Here is an 18,330-nt window from a genome sequence, read left to right as displayed (position 1 = left end):
ATCATTAGCGCAAAGATTAGCTCTGTCTAACTCAAACTACCACTCAAGTTATGCAAGTCCCACTTCAGCAGTGGCTTGGTTATCTCAATAACGCAACAAAACATCTAATAAACCCACAAACAAATGCTCAAAGGAAACCAACTGAATACTTCAACCAATGAAATACCTCCCACAATCTCAAAAGCACAAAACAAACTAATTCAGCTAGGTGCATCTACAGTTTCTCAAGAAAACTGTGGAAAATTCTCCACTTTTCAATACAAGATTTTATTTTCTCAACAGTTTCAATTTAGTGGCTATTTGAATCACAAACTTAGACCAAGGTAACTAAAGTTCCCTGACATGAGAAGCAGATAAATCATGTGGAAAAGGAGACATACTCACTCATTCAGAGATGACAGAGAGAGGTTCCAAAGTGTTGTTTTGTTTTTGTTTGGGGGGAGAATGAGGACAGTGCTAGTGAACAGCCAGGAGAGGCAAGAGCTGCTGCTTTTTTGTAACCCAGGTGAGAGGAAGGCTTTTAAAGAGCAGGGGAAGGACCCACCCTGGCCAATCATATCAGGAGCCTGAAGCCAACCACGCCCCCCCCCCCACGTCAATGAAAAAGGGCAAGAGAGAGATAGGCAGAGAGACTGAATTAGGAGAAGAAGAAGAAAGGGAGGGGTTAGAGAGAGGGGGACAGTACACAGACATCCTGAAAGCTCAGCCAAGATTGCACAGTGAGCGTTGTTGCAGCAACTGCTGTTTGTTCTGTGTTGGCCCGCCGAGCACACACCCCAGGTGGTCATCCCTGGGTGCAAACGCTACCATCCTCATGCTGCGGTCACTGTCCTACCCTGTCCTGCCCTCAACCACACACGCCTCCCTTCCCACTACCCCTACTACCATGGGTTGACTCAACGTGCCGGTAAGTGTTCAGGGCCTGCCAGTGACAACTGGAATCCACTGTGGAGGCTGTGACACTGCCCGCCAATCAGGGGCCGCAGCTGAGTGTGCCGCTGAGTGCAAGGTCTCACTCCGCTGAAGGATAGGGTCTTAACAGTCCAACTTTGTAACCCCCCTCACACACACCCATTATACACAGAGAAACTTCAAATCAGACACATGAAATGCTTCTTTTGAGTCCACAACCAACCTCCACATTTTCTGAAATAAAATAAATATTACTGAAAGTATTGTCTGGTCCACACCCATTACAGCAGAGTATTGTCTGGTCCACACCTGTTACAGCAGAGAGTACTGTCTGGTCCACACCTGTTACAGCAGAGAGTATAGTCTGGTCCACACCCGTTACAGCAGAGAGTATAGTCTGGTCCACACCCGTTACAGCAGAGAGTATAGTCTGGTCCACACCCGTTACAGCAGAGTATTGTCTGGTCCACACCCTTTACAGCAGAGAGTATAGTCTGGTCCACACCCGTTACAGCAGAGAGTATAGTCTGGTCCACACCTGTTACAGCAGAGAGTACTGTCTGGTCCACACCTGTTACAGCAGAGAGTATTGTGTGGTCCACACCTGTTACAGCAGAGAGTATTGTCTGGTCTACACCTGTTACAGCAGAGAGTATTGTCTGGTCCACACCCGTTATAGCAGAGAGTATAGTCTGGTCCACACCCATTACAGCAGAGAGTATAGTCTGGTCCACACCCATTACAGCAGAGAGTATAGTCTGGTCCACACCCATTACAGCAGAGAGTATAGTCTGGTCCACACCCGTTACAGCAGAGAGTATTGTCTGGTCTGCACCTGTTACAGGAGAGTGTAGTGTCTGGTCTACACCTGTTACAGCAGAGAGTATTGTCTGGTCTACACCTGTTACAGCAGAGAGTATTGTCTGGTCTACACCTGTTACAGCAGAGAGTATTGTCTGGTCCACACCTGTTACAGCAGAGAGTATTGTCTGGTCTACACCTGTTACAGCAGAGAGTATTGTCTGGTCCACACCTGTTACAGCAGAGAGTATTGTCTGGTCCACACAAGACATCTGCAGAAACAGAGCAGTACAGTCACATAACATCACTCACACATACAGATCTAAAATCTCCCCAGAATAACCTAAATAGCATGTCGTATATTCACATGTAGTATTTGTAATTAGTTACAAGATAAGAGACGTGGACAGAGTAGGATCTGGCCAGTAGATGCTCTATAGTGGGGTTATTTCTGCAGCAGGAGACCCACAGGTTGGGTCAATAGCAGCTGGTAAACAGGGGTTGTCAATTACAGGTCAAGGGGCCCCCTGACCTCTCTTATCTTCCAAAACAAAAACACCAAACCAGTCCACTGGCACCAGCAGGTAACTGGAACAGCTGAAACACCATGTCACCACAATACTACAGGCATTTCTAATAGGGTGAATACAGGGTCCTGTCCCAAGAAAGACGCATGCACACCCACAAACTGTGCAAAGCACTCCAGTCACCAGACTCTTACCAGCGCAGCAGTCGTCCAGCTAGCCTCATTCCAGCAGCCTCCACAGCTCTCTAACCAATTATAAAAAGCAGGAATTTTAAAGCAACCAAAATAAGTTGGTACCTCAGACGCCATGTGACTTGCTGCAAATATCTCCGGTAGGCGGTGAATGATTGGCCAGATGACAGATCACCAGGACGGTAATGCAAAGTCACGCTTTTGTTGCGTCAAATAAACCAACATCTCTTTCTGTCCAACATCAAGATTGCTGGAAGAATGTCTGGGCCCTAACATCATAACAGTTTAGAATGTGTTTCTCAACACATTTTGAGCTTAGCTATGTAACTCTATGCTTACGTCTGGTGAACCATTAGAAGCCATTAGCCTGTGCACTATCAGGTGCGTAACACTGGCATTCAAAAGCAAAGAGGATATAACACTCCTTCTGGTAATCCCTCAAATGCTGAAAGGTCAATAAGGAATGAATGAATACAGTGCAAGAGATACACCAGCCCTTCCACACCCTAGCTACGAATACAACAGGTGTAGACCTTACTGTGAAATGCTTACTTACAAGCCCTTAACCAACAATGCAGTTTTAAGAAAAATAGGAGTTAAGAAAAGATTTACTAAATAAACTAAAGTTGAAAAAACAAAACAATAAAAACAAAAACAATAACAAGGCTACATACAGGGGGTACCGGTACCAAGTCAATGTGGGGGGCAAGAGGTTAGTCATGGTAATTAAGGTAATATGCACATGTAGGTAGGGGGTAAAGTGACTATGCATTGATAATAAGCAGCGAGTAGCGTAAAAAAAAGGAGGGGTCAATACAAACAGTTTGGGTACAACATGACATCAAAATGACTCAGGCTAGTGATCAGCTGACCAACTCAGGGTAGTTTAGGAGAAAGTCAAGGGTATCATATCTATGAAGCAGCGCCAAGCAGAGACACATCAGTTCCCATTTTTACTGTATGACTCAGCCAGGGATTACATTGATATCTATACAATGATTAGTAATTACTATTATCATTACCTTTTAAAAGTGTCCTAACCACCCTGTCTGTCAAGTTGATACCCACAAATCCACTATTTAGATGTTGTCTGCACATGCAAGTTAATTATGAGTGGCATGTACATCTCGTTCTCTCTCAGAGACGTGACACATTCCACATGTCCACTCTCCGAGGCTCCCTGACACAATTTCAGCTCCACCATAAATGCCTGGGTGTTATGGGAGCCCAGTTCAAGATGGGGTCGACTCGTGTATCCTACTTTGAGATGCGCTCGATCCACTGCTTATCTACACTAGCTAGTTACTATTATTGGCTGTGTGAGTCATTGTATCCATCTGTACAACTAGTAAAGCTTTGAATGTCCGCCACTGATCAGTTTTAAACCCAATGTTGAAATTAGGTGTTGCTTCTCCCCATTCAACTCGCGAGAATGGTTTCTGAATGCCAGGAACTCAAATTTGCAAATGCAGCATTTAGCTATTGACATAGGAAAGGTTGCTTCATGACACTGCTGATATTCACCTGTCCGGTATCAGTAAATACCAAGTGGTAATATTCTCTATTCTCAGCTCTCTCTCCATCCAAAAACTTGCAAAGTGTTTGGTTAGGCCTTTGCCAATATCATCTAACAAGTAGGTGTGTTCGCTAGCATTCCCACAGGTCAGAGCATGTGAGCTGGCGTCTATGGAACTGAAGATGTTGGTTGAGGGTAAGCTCCAAAACATGCAAATATTTCCATGAGGATCTCCATACAGATTGAACACAGCCAAATAGGGCATTTGTTAGCCTTGATGTTCACGTTAGCCAACAGTGCTGAGGTTTTGCTTCTACACTAGAAGCGAAAACTGGTTCTTCGGCTGTCCACATAGGAGAACCCTTTGGAAAACAATTTTTGGTTCCAGGTAGAACCCTTTCCACAGAGGGTTCTACATGGAACTCAGAAGGGTTCTACCTGAAACCAAAAAGGGTTATCCTATGGAGACAGCCGAATAACGATTTTTTTCTAAGGGTGTAGAGTACTAACTAGCCTACAACGCAAGCATTATGCAAGTTGAACCTGAGCATAAAAATAGCCATGCAAGTTAGCCTGGACGACACAGGTGACTCTTGAGCACAAAAGGTAGCTTTAAGAACCAAATTAGCAGTGAGAGCTCAAGTTATCTTAAAGAACACATGTTAGCATTAAGCACAAGTTAGCCAAAAGAACACAAGTTAGCATTGAGAGAGCAAGATGGCCTCAAGAACACAGGTTCGCATTCATCTGTGGGATTTGACTGAGAGCATAGCTAGACTGGAGTAAGGGAGAAATGATCTGATAGAGCCTGAGAGACTCCCATCAGGCCAAAGTCCACATAGCAACAGAGCTAAATATAAGCCATTCCTCAGAACCTCACATCTCTACACGAGCTGTGACATGACTGCCATGCTTTTACCACTTCATGCAACACTTACACCTGAAACCATCACAGTTGAAGTGTTCAAGAGAACTGTTCAAGAGAACATCTGGTTTAGTCTAAAAGATCTTGGCATCCCATGGGAAAGTATTAATATTGTTCAAATTCAATCTCTCAGTGAAAACTGCTAAGTATGAAACACACGAGAATCTGACTGCCGATTGGGTACTTATCACAGTAGGAGGCCGATCCCTCTCTTGCTAGAACACAAGACATACCTTCTGTGTACTTGTAGAATCACAATGGCCGGCGGTGGCCAACAACTTGACTTTGAGCCAATCAAAGAGCACAAACCTCCACGTGGTGGAGCCGACAGTAGTGACAATAAGAAGGAAAAAAAGAGAGCTAATCCATCCTTTTAATCAGAACTGTTCTACCTAAAACAATAAAGCTGCATAAAAAAATAAAAAATCTAGAGCAAGTATTTACATATTTTATGTGTAGCTAAGGAGTTTTGTGATTTTTTTGGTAGGTTTGATAAATGTGCACTAGCTTATTAGTTAGCTAGCTAGCTGGCTAACGTTGGCTTGCTAAGTGAGCAAGGCAGTCACACACACTTCATACGAAACAAATAGGGTGCTAAGTGCAGCACAATACACACGACATTATCCAAGCATGCTACCTAGCCACTGTAGCTAGAAACATTATGATTAAATCACAAGGGATAGCTGTTGAGAGTCAATGCAGTATCTTTACTTTACCTAGCTAGCACATCAGAACCCTAGCTAGCAAATCATGCTAACATTAGCCAGCTAGCTAAAACTGTATATGGGCGGTATGCGATTATGGAGAGGAAATAAAACAATGTTTTGTCATCTTGCTAGCTAGTTATCTAGCTGTGGCCATCTGGCTAGTATCAACAAGGGCTTTTTACAACAATAGCAACATTAGTGCATCTAGCTAGCTAACATTGACGAGACAAAGCAACACACAGACATGTATTGGCAAAAAACGCTACTGCCACCTTCTGGTAGGGTGTATTTTAATAAGGCTGAGTGGCTGATGACTTCAAGGTCTTTGCTGTCTGAACACAGAAGAGATTGACTGCCAACACTCTGTTCAGAGGCACTAAGTACTGTCAGCAGGCAAATGTTTGACAATCCTACCGGTGTGTCTGAGCCATTAGGTATTTCAGAATTGGAGTTGGGATTCATCAAAGAAAATATTAGCCATCAATGTAACAAAGGTACTGTATGAGTTACAGTCACAAGCATGTACTGTACTAAGCATATGAGGATGGTGGCACCTTAAAATGGGGAGGATGGGCTTATGGTAATGGCCAGAAAGGAATAGCTGGAATGGTATCAAATAGATCAAACACATGGTCTCCATGTGACTATGTACATACGTACAACTCAGTGACCTTGTTGTACATATTTCTTTGCTCAAGCCTTAGCATCAATACTGGCATTTATCATGCTGTACATATTTTTGTCAAAAAATAACGAATGTACATACTCATAACGATCTTGTGAAGGGTATGGTGATATATATTGGTCAGGTCAGCACAAGAGCATGATAGTAATAGCAGGGCCTCATATAAGGTATAATCAAATACAACAATGTGTGACCAGGTTTGTGGTGAAGAGGATCACCGAAGCATGGTCCCTGCGTGTTTGAGCTGGACCTCTGCAGTAAGATCTATTTTGTTGGCCTTGATGGGGTTCAGGCTGTAGTCGTTGTTGCTTCCTGGTACTGTACAGGGTCCGTCCTAACTTTGTTTGTGAACACTCTCCCCAGGTCCCCCTTGTTCCGATGGTCTTATCAGTCCATATTGATCTGCCCATGGCTTTTGTTGGCTGATGACGAAGTTGCACTGCTTGACGTAGAACCACATCTGAGTGGCCTTGAATTTGCTAGGGGAGGGTACTCCCGGGGCCAGGTGAGGCCCTGCATGTCATTAGACACTTGCTGATAATTGCTCAATTTTCGAGCCAGTACGTGCTGGCAACTGAGACATTTGAAACAGAGACTCATCGAGCGATTGCTTCCTGTAAAACCTTCAAGACAAACTCACAATCCAGCATAAATTGGAGTGGCAAATTTTTCCATGCTAGTTATTTACAGGAAGTAATCACTTGTAGAGTCTCTCTGTTTCAAACCCATTGGCGAGTTTATGTGTGACCGGCTATCAGGCAAACTCTTAAAACCCTGAGCGGACTCATGTGGTTGGCAGCGCCCAGCTCTAGTCTGGGACAGTATGGTCATTTAGAGATATGCCAGGTTCCTCCAGGGAAGGGGTGCACTATCAGCAAACCTGTTTGCCTTTCACTGCTTTATGCCATTTTGAGAACTTGCCAAACTAAACAGAGGTGGTGGAATAACGCTGGGAGAGACATTTATGTAATTGTCCAGAGTGACTTACATTTTGTAACATTGGAAATGTCTGTTTTGACGCTACGTAATTTTCATTTAGTGGTCTTATCACTGTTCTACCCGAGTAAACCAAAGTCTTACATAAGATGATGTGATCTCATACGATCCTCTGTTGACTATCACCTAACCCTTTCGCCTTTGAATTTGATGCGATTCATCCCTAATGCTAGCCTATATTGTATACAATAATGTAGTGGTAAGAAAAAAGGTGGGTAAACGTTGATTGCCAGTCGTGGTGAAAAAGTGAAGCTTCCTATTCTTTCAATGCATTTTTCCGCAAAAGGTGGATAAACTGTTGGGCAAAAAAAGGTGGATAAATTGTGTTTACCCTCCACTACATCACTGATGATTTTGATGCTACCAAAAGGTAACACATTCCCAATTGAGTTCTGTGGAATGATTTTCAAAAGGTTGGCTAAATGCACATGACAGGACTTGGGTTGCATTACTAAATCAGCCACACAGTTGCCTCATGTAAGAACTGTGAGATATGAGCCAGCTTTATGTCTGCATTAATTATGTACCTTACCTGCTCTTAATGTACTGCATATAAAATGTATAGATGGTATAGAGATTTGACTGTCAGCCTGCCTGAGGGGGCCATGAGCAAACTGGTTATGCAGTAGGATTTGGTATTACATAATGTGATTTATCAATGCAGGTTAGTCTCAGAGATAAGATCAATTATTAAGAGACCTGGTTCAAAGCCATTTCACAAATTTAAAGCTAGCCTAGGAATGATTTCTTACCATAGCTAGTGCAGGGCGTATTTAAGTTCCATATTCTTATTGTTCAAACTATTTAGTTGCATTATGCAACAGTAGTGGTAAAAATAGCCAGCCCTCACATTGTATGCCCTTCTCAGATTTCAATAGGACATAGTGACAGTGTTTTAGAAAATCACCCTGAAATCCTTTGATTCCTTTGCGGAATAATAGTGGATTAGTGTTAATAGTAGCTGCCATGCACCACACACCTCAAACCCGACTTTGCTCTGTTCCACACAGTCCCAATTGCATCAGCTGTCATTGCTCGAACATGAACAGCTCTGGGCTTTTAACCTACATCTGTTCTGTCACTCAAGCCACTGCATCACACACCTCATACTGACCAATGAAAAGAGCATGCCCATTTCTATATCCCCACTGACAGGTGTGTGCTGAGAAAAAGTGCCAGGGCCTGCATTTGAACACACCTGCACACTGCTGACATGAAAGTCTTTGACATAGAATTGTCCCATTTTCTATTAGACCGTAAACAATGAAAGGTATACAGTGTTCTCTGTAATAGCCTAGGCTTCTGTCTGTCACCGAATGGTTACATCAGTAGATTAGCTGTGAAATCAAGACTTTATCAAATGTGAAAAGCATTTCTCACTTTTGCAAGTAATTTCCAATCTTTGTCTCTATAACTTGTGTTACCATTTGTGAGAAAAAAAACACCAAACTTTTACACTTTATTAATAGTCCTTTTGAAAGGAGTCCAAAGAGACTTCACAGAGAGATAGAGATAGTTTACCCATATTACAAATGGACCTTGTTTAATGGATACCTAGAAAATAGTCTGTGGACACAGTCAGCAACCCAAGATGTGGGTTGGATTTTACCAAGCAACAATTTAGTAACTGCATTACCTACCTAAAATTGCATTGTAAAGTTCAAAACAACAGGAACTGTATGAACCCTTTTGGCATGATCTAGATAACAGACCTGTATTATCACTGTGATACATTCGGAAGCTGGACATTTTGTTTTAACTTCATGTCTCACTTCCTGAACCTTCACGCCATAAACACATTTAACCAAACTGGGAAACTATGCTCCAATGCTAGCCTATACGTGTGCTGCACTTGATAACATCAGAATTTGTCTACATATGTGTGAAACATTACCATTTAGGGACAAACTTGAGGTCAGGCCACCTGAATTTGGTTACCCAACTCAAAACCAATATTACTTAAAATAATCCCATCTCACAGTAGTCTGCATGGCTACTATAAAAATATGTTACTGGTGGCAAATGTTTCCTAATAATGCATGCAGTGTCAGTGGGAGTTCACCAGACAATATATATAACTCTTTCCCTGAATCACTTACTTTATTTCTATTTAAGATATGGCATGCCTGAGCCTCTGTTAAGGTAGGCTCACTGGGCTGATAAGGTACAACCTTCCGTCAATGCTGGTACAGAGAGGAGTGTTTTTAAACCACATGGATTTGAGAACCCTATGTACTTTTATAATATATATCTAAGTTTACATTTTCAAATAGCAAAGTAGCAAATAGAGAGGTGAAATTTAATATGAATATTCTCAAAGCATATCCTCATCAACGACAAAGATAAAGAAAAAGCTTAAGGGTTAAAATGACTTAACCCTTGAGGAATCTTTTTGAAATACGCACCTCCCAAATCAACGAAAGAAGGCGGAATCAGTCTGTAGGCTAAACCACACACTCCAACATACCTCGATTTCTAATTTATTTCTACATGTTCAGATATTTCCACTATATTTATAATTGTACAACTATTAAAACACACTTACAGAAATGATTATTCAAAATAACTATTAAACCTTTGTAAACTTTATAACTCTGACAGTGTCGTTGTGAAGGTTATTGAATGGTTAAAAATAGTGATTTTCACGTTCCTTTGTAGTATGCGAAATACACACGCGGGGCAGTTCCAAACATTGGAAGAAACGGCATTCTTTCTTCTCCAAAACACATCAAAATAGTGACATACACATGTAATATCACTTACTGGCGTTATAAGAATAATTAACGGTCTACCATAGAATATTTGCCCTTCATGTAGGCTACACGACACATGTTATTTGCGCGAAAAACATTATTCTTTAACGTTCAGGCTACACCCAACACAGCAAATATACTCCAGGGACTTTGACATTTGATCAGATATCATGGCTAATACATTACGTGTTTTAAGTATCCCATAGCTCATTTAAACGATACATGTATTGGCTAAGCATATTACCTGAGAGATTAAACCGCAATTTTCAGCCTTGGTTAATTTATCTTGTTGATGTTTTGTCAATAATGTCAACATTAACCATTAGCTTTCCGGTGCGAATTGAAAATGGGATACAGTGTTTCAAAATACCGACGTTGACAAACAAGTATGCAATACCTATACAACTACGGGAGAACATATACACGCTAAACATTTGAAAAAAGCTTAAATGGGGACCTACCTACCTAAATTTTAATTGTTCGGGACTTCATAGGTGGAGGACAAGTAAGCGTAGTGAACACCAGTAAGGGAGACACTTCCCACTTAACAACCGAGGGACACAGTGGAAATTTCCACCATGTGATGGCAACTCTTCAAGCATCATGTTTCACTACCAAGACACCCTCCGACTGAACGCAACCAATTGGCTGTTGTATCTCGCAGTCGTCGATAGGCAATGGCAGAACATGGAAGTTGTATGTTGTATGTTGTATGATGGACAGTGACAGTGGCCGACTAAAATATGTAACGTAGGCAATATGAAGAGAAAATTTGATTTTGGAGCGCCTTCACGTTGGTGTGTTATCTTCGTAGACATTTCACATTATGTTTGTAGAGTAGACGCACTCAAGGAGGAGTGGGCACCGTTACCATTGTTTGCGCGCGCTTCATATAGTTTCCAAAAACCTTCAATTGTGGATGCATTTTCATTCAACACGTTCACTTTCAAATTCATTTCAGTTGGATAACTGATTAAAAAAAGTAATTACTTATATGAAATAATTGAACATGCAACAACCTACAGTGTTTTTCTAAAGATGTCTTGTCTTCGTAATCCTAGAACTCATTATGGAAAGTTTTTTGCAGTTTATCACTGTAGGGCAGGCTATCCTGAAAATAGATGACATTTTCGTAACCCATGTATCGTAATAATGCATTAAAAACAATTGCCATCAAAATAAATAAATAAAAATCTAGCCAATCACCAACATTTCAGGTAAAATGTTGATATAGGACAAGTAGCTTAATTATGTTGTCCTTTTGCATTTTGGTAGGCCGTAATTGTACAAAATAATTTGTGTTTAACTGACTTGCCTAGTTAAAATCAAGGTTAAATACAATTTTTTTTTAAATAAATACGCTCGCTCCACTTTACAACAGCTTATGAATGGTTTAATATATGTGTAATATATACAGTCACAAAGATCTCATAAAGGCATGGTGCTAACTTTTTATATTTTCTAGCTACATAAATTCCCGAACAACCTACTACAGGTGTAGGATCGTAATTTGATCACCCTGTTGCGGGATAACTTTTCTGGTTGTGTATTTGAGGTTTAAAAACGCTTCTGAAGTTTGACATTTCAAGGTGGAAATTACAGACTTGATTTTCCCTTATGAAAAATGTATCAACCCCTACAAATATTTATATGAATTATAATCCGCATAATTCAAATTTCCTGTTGCCGCAGGATTATTATTATCTTGCTGTAGCAAACTGGCTCAAATTAAGATCCTACATCTGTATGCAATTGTCTGTACTTTTACATTATTGCTACAAGGTAATAACACCCATATAGTGACCATGGTTCATGTTAGGTGGTGAGTTGAATAGTAATCTAACTAACAATTCCAAAAAAAAATGTTCTATACATAAGGATATATGAATGAGTGATGGTACAGAGCAGCATGTCAGATGCAAGGACGTTAATGGAGCCAATGTAATCAAAGAACTGAGTGAGCTGTATAAATTGGATAGCATTGTTTAAAAAATAACATCATCTCAACTGGCTGGAGTAGAGTCAGTGTCATTGACTTAGCAATGTTTGTCTGTTTAACAGTCTGATGGCTGAGATAAAATCCCAGCTTTCACATTCTCAAAGCTGATGATCTTTAGTCCAGCAAGGTGTCCTGGAGGGCAGGTAGGTGGTGAGTTGAATAGAAAATGTTCTATACAGTAGCATGTCAGAGAGCGTTAAAGCATCAAAGAACTAAGCATACTAAAAAAAAGCTATGAGTCAGCAACCAACCGATAGAGCAAGCATGCTAAGCATACTAAAAACGATATAATACAGTACCAAAATGAGAAAAATCACAATTCATGCACTGAAGGTGATAATGACACAAATTAATTTCCTGCAATTAACAACGGATTTAACACTTTGGCATAACAAGGTTTCATCAATAACTCCACAAACCAATCAAAAGGGACATATTCAACCATACTTGGTATCCTGATAAGTAAAAAACAACTTCCTGTTCAGCGACAAGGCACTCATACTAATCACAAATTAGTATGTAGAATTATTTTCATTTGCACTATATATTTTGTTTTCAAGTGCAAAATAGTCCTCTTCTGGACTTGCCCTGAGTAATGGACTGATTAAACAAGGCCTGGCTATTGACATGGTCAATATGACCTTATTACCTTGCACACCATTATCTTGAGGTTCAGGGTTCAAGTTTGAGTCCACTATGTGCACTATTTTGACTATGCGTTTACTGTGACAGCCATACATTATAAAGCGGTTCATGCCATTTTGATCAATGGCAGGACTTTGACAAGTCCTCACATTTATGAGATTATTGGCAAAAACACATTCCCCATGATTTGGGAGCAAAGTCTCATGATTACTCTGCCTGAACCTACTGTCTCTCTAAAAACAACAAATGTGCTCAGATTAAGAACATACTTGAATCACTAGTCAGGTCAGTGAAGACAGTCAGTTTCTGCTTTCTACTTGTGAGGATGAGATGCTATTCTGGCATTATCCTTTGTGTTCTGGATTGAAAAGCATGGCTTCTAGAGACCTTGTTTTATATGATTTTTATTTAATATTTTATCCATTCTGTCTGTATGACTGAGTATTTTATTTAATTTCACCTTTATTTTAGCTAAAGATATAGTTGTACTTTTTTTCACTCAAATATCACATTAATACACATTAGACATGGCAAAATGTATAGAATTGCAAGAAAACTAGCTTTAAATCTGCAACATTTATTTTTACCCCATGACAAAATGTGTAGAATTGCAGGAAAGAAGCTTTAAACCTGCAAAATTCTCTACACCAATAAGAGGGGTGTCAACAGTTTGTGTCATGAACAGTGCTTGTTCCCATAGAAATAGACGTGGGGGATATATCACATAGACATAAATTGTCAACATATAGTACAGATGTAGGAGGGCGCGGAATGTTCCCCAATGCTGGAGGGGGGGGGCCCCCCGAGTGAAAAAGTTTGGGAACCCCTGATCTAAGTGACAACTACATAATCCATATGTACGGTATGCTGTTTTGGTCCCAAACATACAGTACAGATGTAGGATCTTAATTTGAGCCATATGCTACAGCAGGAATATAATCCTGCAGCAACAGCAAATGTTGATTATTATGTGGATTTTTGTAGGGGTTGATATTTTTTTTGTAAGGGAAAATCAAGTCTTTCAAAGTGGAAATTATGAACTTCAGAAGCCTTTTTAAACCTCAAATACACTACAGATTTGACATTTCCTGTTAAATTCCTACATCTGTACAGCTGAACATTCTGAAAACCTGCAAACTCTTACTGGGAAGGGACTGGGGGATACCCAGTTAGTTGTATAACTAAATGCATTCAACTGAAATGTGTCTTCCGCATTTAACCCAACCCCTCTGAATCAGAGAGGTGCGGGGGGCTGCCTTAATTGACATCCACGTCTTCAGAACCCAGGGAACAGTGGGTTAACTGCCTTGTACAGGGTTAGAACAACAGATTTGAACCTTGTCCGCTCGGGGATTCGATCCAGCAACCTTTCAGTTACTAGCCCAACACTAACCACTGGGCTACCTCTAGGCTACCTGCCACCCTACAGTACATCAGTAGATGGTGAGTATGTTACGCTAATGTTTCCCTATCAGAACTCTGATTCTGGATCTGCTATTATTAATGGATAAATTATTTCTAAACAATTTCACTGAAGTCCATGGAGAGGCTGGCTTCTGTCGTGCATTATCTGAGATCAACTGTCTCACGCTCTGGTTTAGAGAGTGATACCTACTAAAGCACTCACAGGAGGAGGGTCAGTGCCTACCAGCTGACAGTGATTAAAGACTCCTACACTGTAATGAAGTTTGCAATGAAGACATGTAGGTCTGATCTAGGGAACCATTTGAGGATAGGAGTCAGGTGACGCCAGAGCAGACACGGCATGGGTGCCGCTATTCCCTTTGAAATAAGTATTTTCCCTTTTGTATATTTATCTATGGTACCAAGCATTTCTGATAAACATACTAGTTAAATATGTATTGCCAGTAACAGTGTGCTACATCAATAATTCACCACGTTTTTACAAGTTTTGCTTTATGATAAAGGAAGAATTAACAGTATTTGGGGTGGGTATGATAGAGAGAATAAAGTAGACGGCACGGGTCAAAATTTTGATTTATGACCCTGTGTCCAGATGAAGTGTACATGTCCAAATATGGGCCTCCGGCCAGGACATCCTGTTCCTGTGGTCACGTGTTAGAGGGTGTGTTATTTTATATCTATATTGCATCCTTCAATCATGCTGATTGATGTCTAGGGACCTGGTTGAACTGGGGGGTTCTGTGTTTGAACTTTTCAAAGAGTATGGCCCCAAACCCCCAGTTTTATTGTCCTTATGGTTGCTATCTATGAAGCAGGTGTGTGTGTGTGTTAGAAACCAGGTCCCTTGGCATTGTGTCCATTTCAAGCTTTCAACAGCCATCTAAATAATGTTTCTCAGCCTAACACACTGTTGAGTTCCCTATTTAGTTCTCTTTATATGTACATGCACAGTTTTGGTTTCATCTGACCATATGACATTCCCCCAATCTTCTTCTGGATCATCCAAATGCTCTCTAGCAAACTTCAGATGGGCCTGGACATGTACTGGCTTAAGCAGGGGACACGTCTAGCACTGCAGGATTTGAGTCCCTGGCGGCGTAGTGTGTTACTGATGGTAGGCTTTGTTACTTTGGTCACAGCTCTCTGCAGGTCATTCACTAGGTCCCCCCCGTGTGGTTCTGGGATTTTTGCTCACCGTTCTTGTGATCATTTTGACCCCACGGGGTGAGATCTTGCGTGGAGCCCCAGATCGAGGGAGATTATCCGTGGTCTTGTATGTCTTCCATTTCCTAATAATTGCTCCCACAGTTGATTTCTTCAAACCAAGCTGCTTACCTATTGCAGATTCAGTCTTCCCAGCCTGGTGCAGGTCTACAATTTTGTTTCTGGTGTCCTTTGACAGCTCTTTGGTCTTGGCTATAGTGGAGTTTGGAGTGTGACTGTTTGAGGTTGTGGACAGGTGTCTTTTATACTGATAACATGTTCAAACAGGTGCCATTAATACAGGTAACGAGTGGAGGACAGAGGAGCCTCTTAAAGACGAAGTTACAGGTCTGTGAGAGCCAGAAATCTTGCTTGTTTGCAGGTGACCAAATACTTACTTTCCACCATAATTTGCAAATTAATTAATTAAAAATCCTACAATGTGATTTTCTGGATTTTTTTCTCATTTTGTCTGTCATAGTTGAAGTGTACCTATGATGAAAATTACAGGCCTCTCTCATCTTTTTAAGTGGGAGAACTTGCACAATTGGTGGCTGACTAAATACTTTTTTGCCCCACTGTATATGTACCTAGTATGTTCTACGTATGTATATTACGTATGTATGTTCTTCTATGTATATTAAGCGGACTTAAAAAACATATTTATCAGTTAGTTAATTAAGAAGCTGAATATAAAAAGTGTGGCTTCTTACATAGAAATGGGTCAGGCCTCTTGCTCAATAGCACAAAGCAGATCATTCAATCTATGTTCTTACTGGTTCTAGACTATGTTGAAATAATCTAAATGAATGCAGCGACCACTTCATTAAAAACTATAGATGCATTTGACAGTAGACTATTTTGTTTTATAATGGGTACATGTTCAGTACACACCCCTGCATTCTATATTATAAAGTAGGCTGTTGGTCTTTGAGGTCTGTTATGTCAATTTTCCTTTATACATCTCATTGACCTACTGTAAACTCCCTCAGTTGTAAACATCTACAATAATCATTAGACGTACGCGTCAGAGTTATCATACCCCGTGTCGGGGTTTGTACAGAGTTGGGTAAATCAGCTCTTTGCTCCCCCTTACATGGGTAATAATCTCCAAGCTGCTCTAAACGTTGATGTTTTGATGTCTCTAGGTTCATCTCTAGACTACATATTTAACAAGTATTGCAGGTTACAGAAGACTCCTGTTGTACTATGAATCACCACTCATCCCTGTTAGATATTGATGTGTTGGCTCTCTATGTATGTACACGTTTATAATCCACATAGTGTGATTTGTTTGCCATAAAGTTAATAACCCCCTAAACTGAAATATGAAATGACCTTTAGGATCTCTTACCAACCTATTACTTTGTGGTTCTAATCTCCCTCTTTCAAAATCGCCCCAGTGACCAAATCTCTAACATTCCCATATGATCCTTCCCATATATTTTAACCCTAAACCTCCCACAATAACTATTGTCTATTGTTAGTCTCAGTGACCTTACTGACAATATCAACATTTAAAACAGATGGAAATACATTGTTGGACACAGTTTATGTCTTTCATTATGCAGACATTTGTTTTATTAGACTATATTTCTCATTAAGAATACGGTTGTCAGCCCCTTGGAGGCTTGGTGCATGTACAAAGAAAAAGTACCAAATCCAACCATTGGTGGATGTTAACTAAAATAATGGTAATGCGTGTAGTCGTATTAACGTTTTTAATTGTTTTCTTGTCAGAGTTTTATGGTTTTGCATATTATATGCTGTCGTAATAGGGTTGAGGATCAGATCAAGCTGTCACGATCGTCGTAAGAAGAGGACCAAAGCGCAGCGTGGTGTGAATGCATCGTTTATCGATCCAAAAAAAAAAAAAAAAAAAAAAAAAAAAAGAAGACACCTGTTCTGGGTTAATTCAATAGCTATTTGCATGGCTTGGTATTGTATTAGCCGAGTATGAGACATGATAAATAATACAATTGAAGTAAAGTATAAAATAAACAGTATTATCCTAAATTGAGAGATGAATTAAAAATCACATCAACATCATAATCTTTCAAAATGTACCTGTTTTCCGTATAGAATGACATGTATACAGATTATATTACAACTTTTTGTGTTGTCTTAGTGGTTGTTTCTTTACTAACTAGGACAATTCAACAGTGTGTTAGTCTGAGAAACATTATTGAGATGGTTGTTTTATTGTTGAAAGCTTGAAATGTACACACATTGAGAAGTGATATTGCAGCAACAGTTTTAAAGTGGGTAATTGTATCAAATATATATCCTTGCATGTTTGAATTAGAGCTCCTTTAAAGTGTTTATCACATCCTGGTAAACACCTTCTTGTAAATTGTCTACGTTGACATTTCTGGTTGTCTCACATGTAACATAATAATACTAAAGATTATGATAATAATGTTATATTATTTTTATAATAATACATATCTGCAAACCAAATGTATTTCTGAAAACCCATTTTTTGCATCTTCAATAGTTGTAGATGTTCCAACGTTCGTAGATGAACCTCAGGGGCATATAACAACCAGCATGCCCACAGCATTAATTAATAAGATGTGTAGAAACTGTTTAGCCATAAGTAAAGGCCTTTCATAGAGAGGCTGTCGTGATTGACTGTGATACATATTTAACACGTATTGCTTGTTACCTAAGGCTCTCTATGTCTGTACATTGAATATCCCCTAGCAGATTTCGTTGCATTTGCACAAAATCTGTCATGTTACTGTGGTCTTTTTAAAAGTTAATAAACATGTATGTAAAGTGTACACGTTTGTTTCACTGTAGATTTATTTAAGCCCACCTAGAAACACCTGATTTATCCCACAGCATTCATTAATAAACTTGGTAGAAACTGTTTAGCCATAAGTAAAGGCCTTTCATAAAGAGGCTGTCTTGATTGACTGTGACACATATTTAACACGTATTGCTTGTTACCTAAGGCTCTCTATGTCTGTACATATTGTGAAATGTGGAATCTGAAATTACCTTTAGGATCTTTTCTTTGGGGGTTCTAATCTCCCCGGT

General features: G+C 40.0%; 1 protein-coding gene across 4 annotated transcripts in view; it reads right to left on the bottom strand.

The window, feature by feature from the left end:
* Positions 1 to 10,612, bottom strand: part of LOC112264559 (sodium-coupled neutral amino acid transporter 4-like) — a 35,724-nt gene extending 25,112 nt beyond the window's left edge. Inside the window, exon 1 of one of the 4 annotated variants that reach the window (XM_024441232.2) lies at positions 10,479 to 10,612. The gene's annotated coding sequence lies outside the window, so the exon portion shown is untranslated. Of the gene's footprint in view, positions 1 to 384; positions 508 to 10,257; positions 10,346 to 10,474 lie in introns of those variants that run through there. The other 3 variants (XM_024441234.2, XM_024441236.2, XM_024441233.2) reach the window with 3 other exon arrangements.
* Positions 10,613 to 18,330: the final 7,718 nt, after the last annotated feature.

This window comes from Oncorhynchus tshawytscha, linkage group LG15, assembly GCF_018296145.1.
Source record: "Oncorhynchus tshawytscha isolate Ot180627B linkage group LG15, Otsh_v2.0, whole genome shotgun sequence".
NCBI classification, from domain to species: Eukaryota; Metazoa; Chordata; class Actinopteri; order Salmoniformes; family Salmonidae; genus Oncorhynchus; species Oncorhynchus tshawytscha.
Note: the sequence above shows the minus strand (reverse complement) of the source record. Positions and strands in the feature narration are given on the sequence as shown.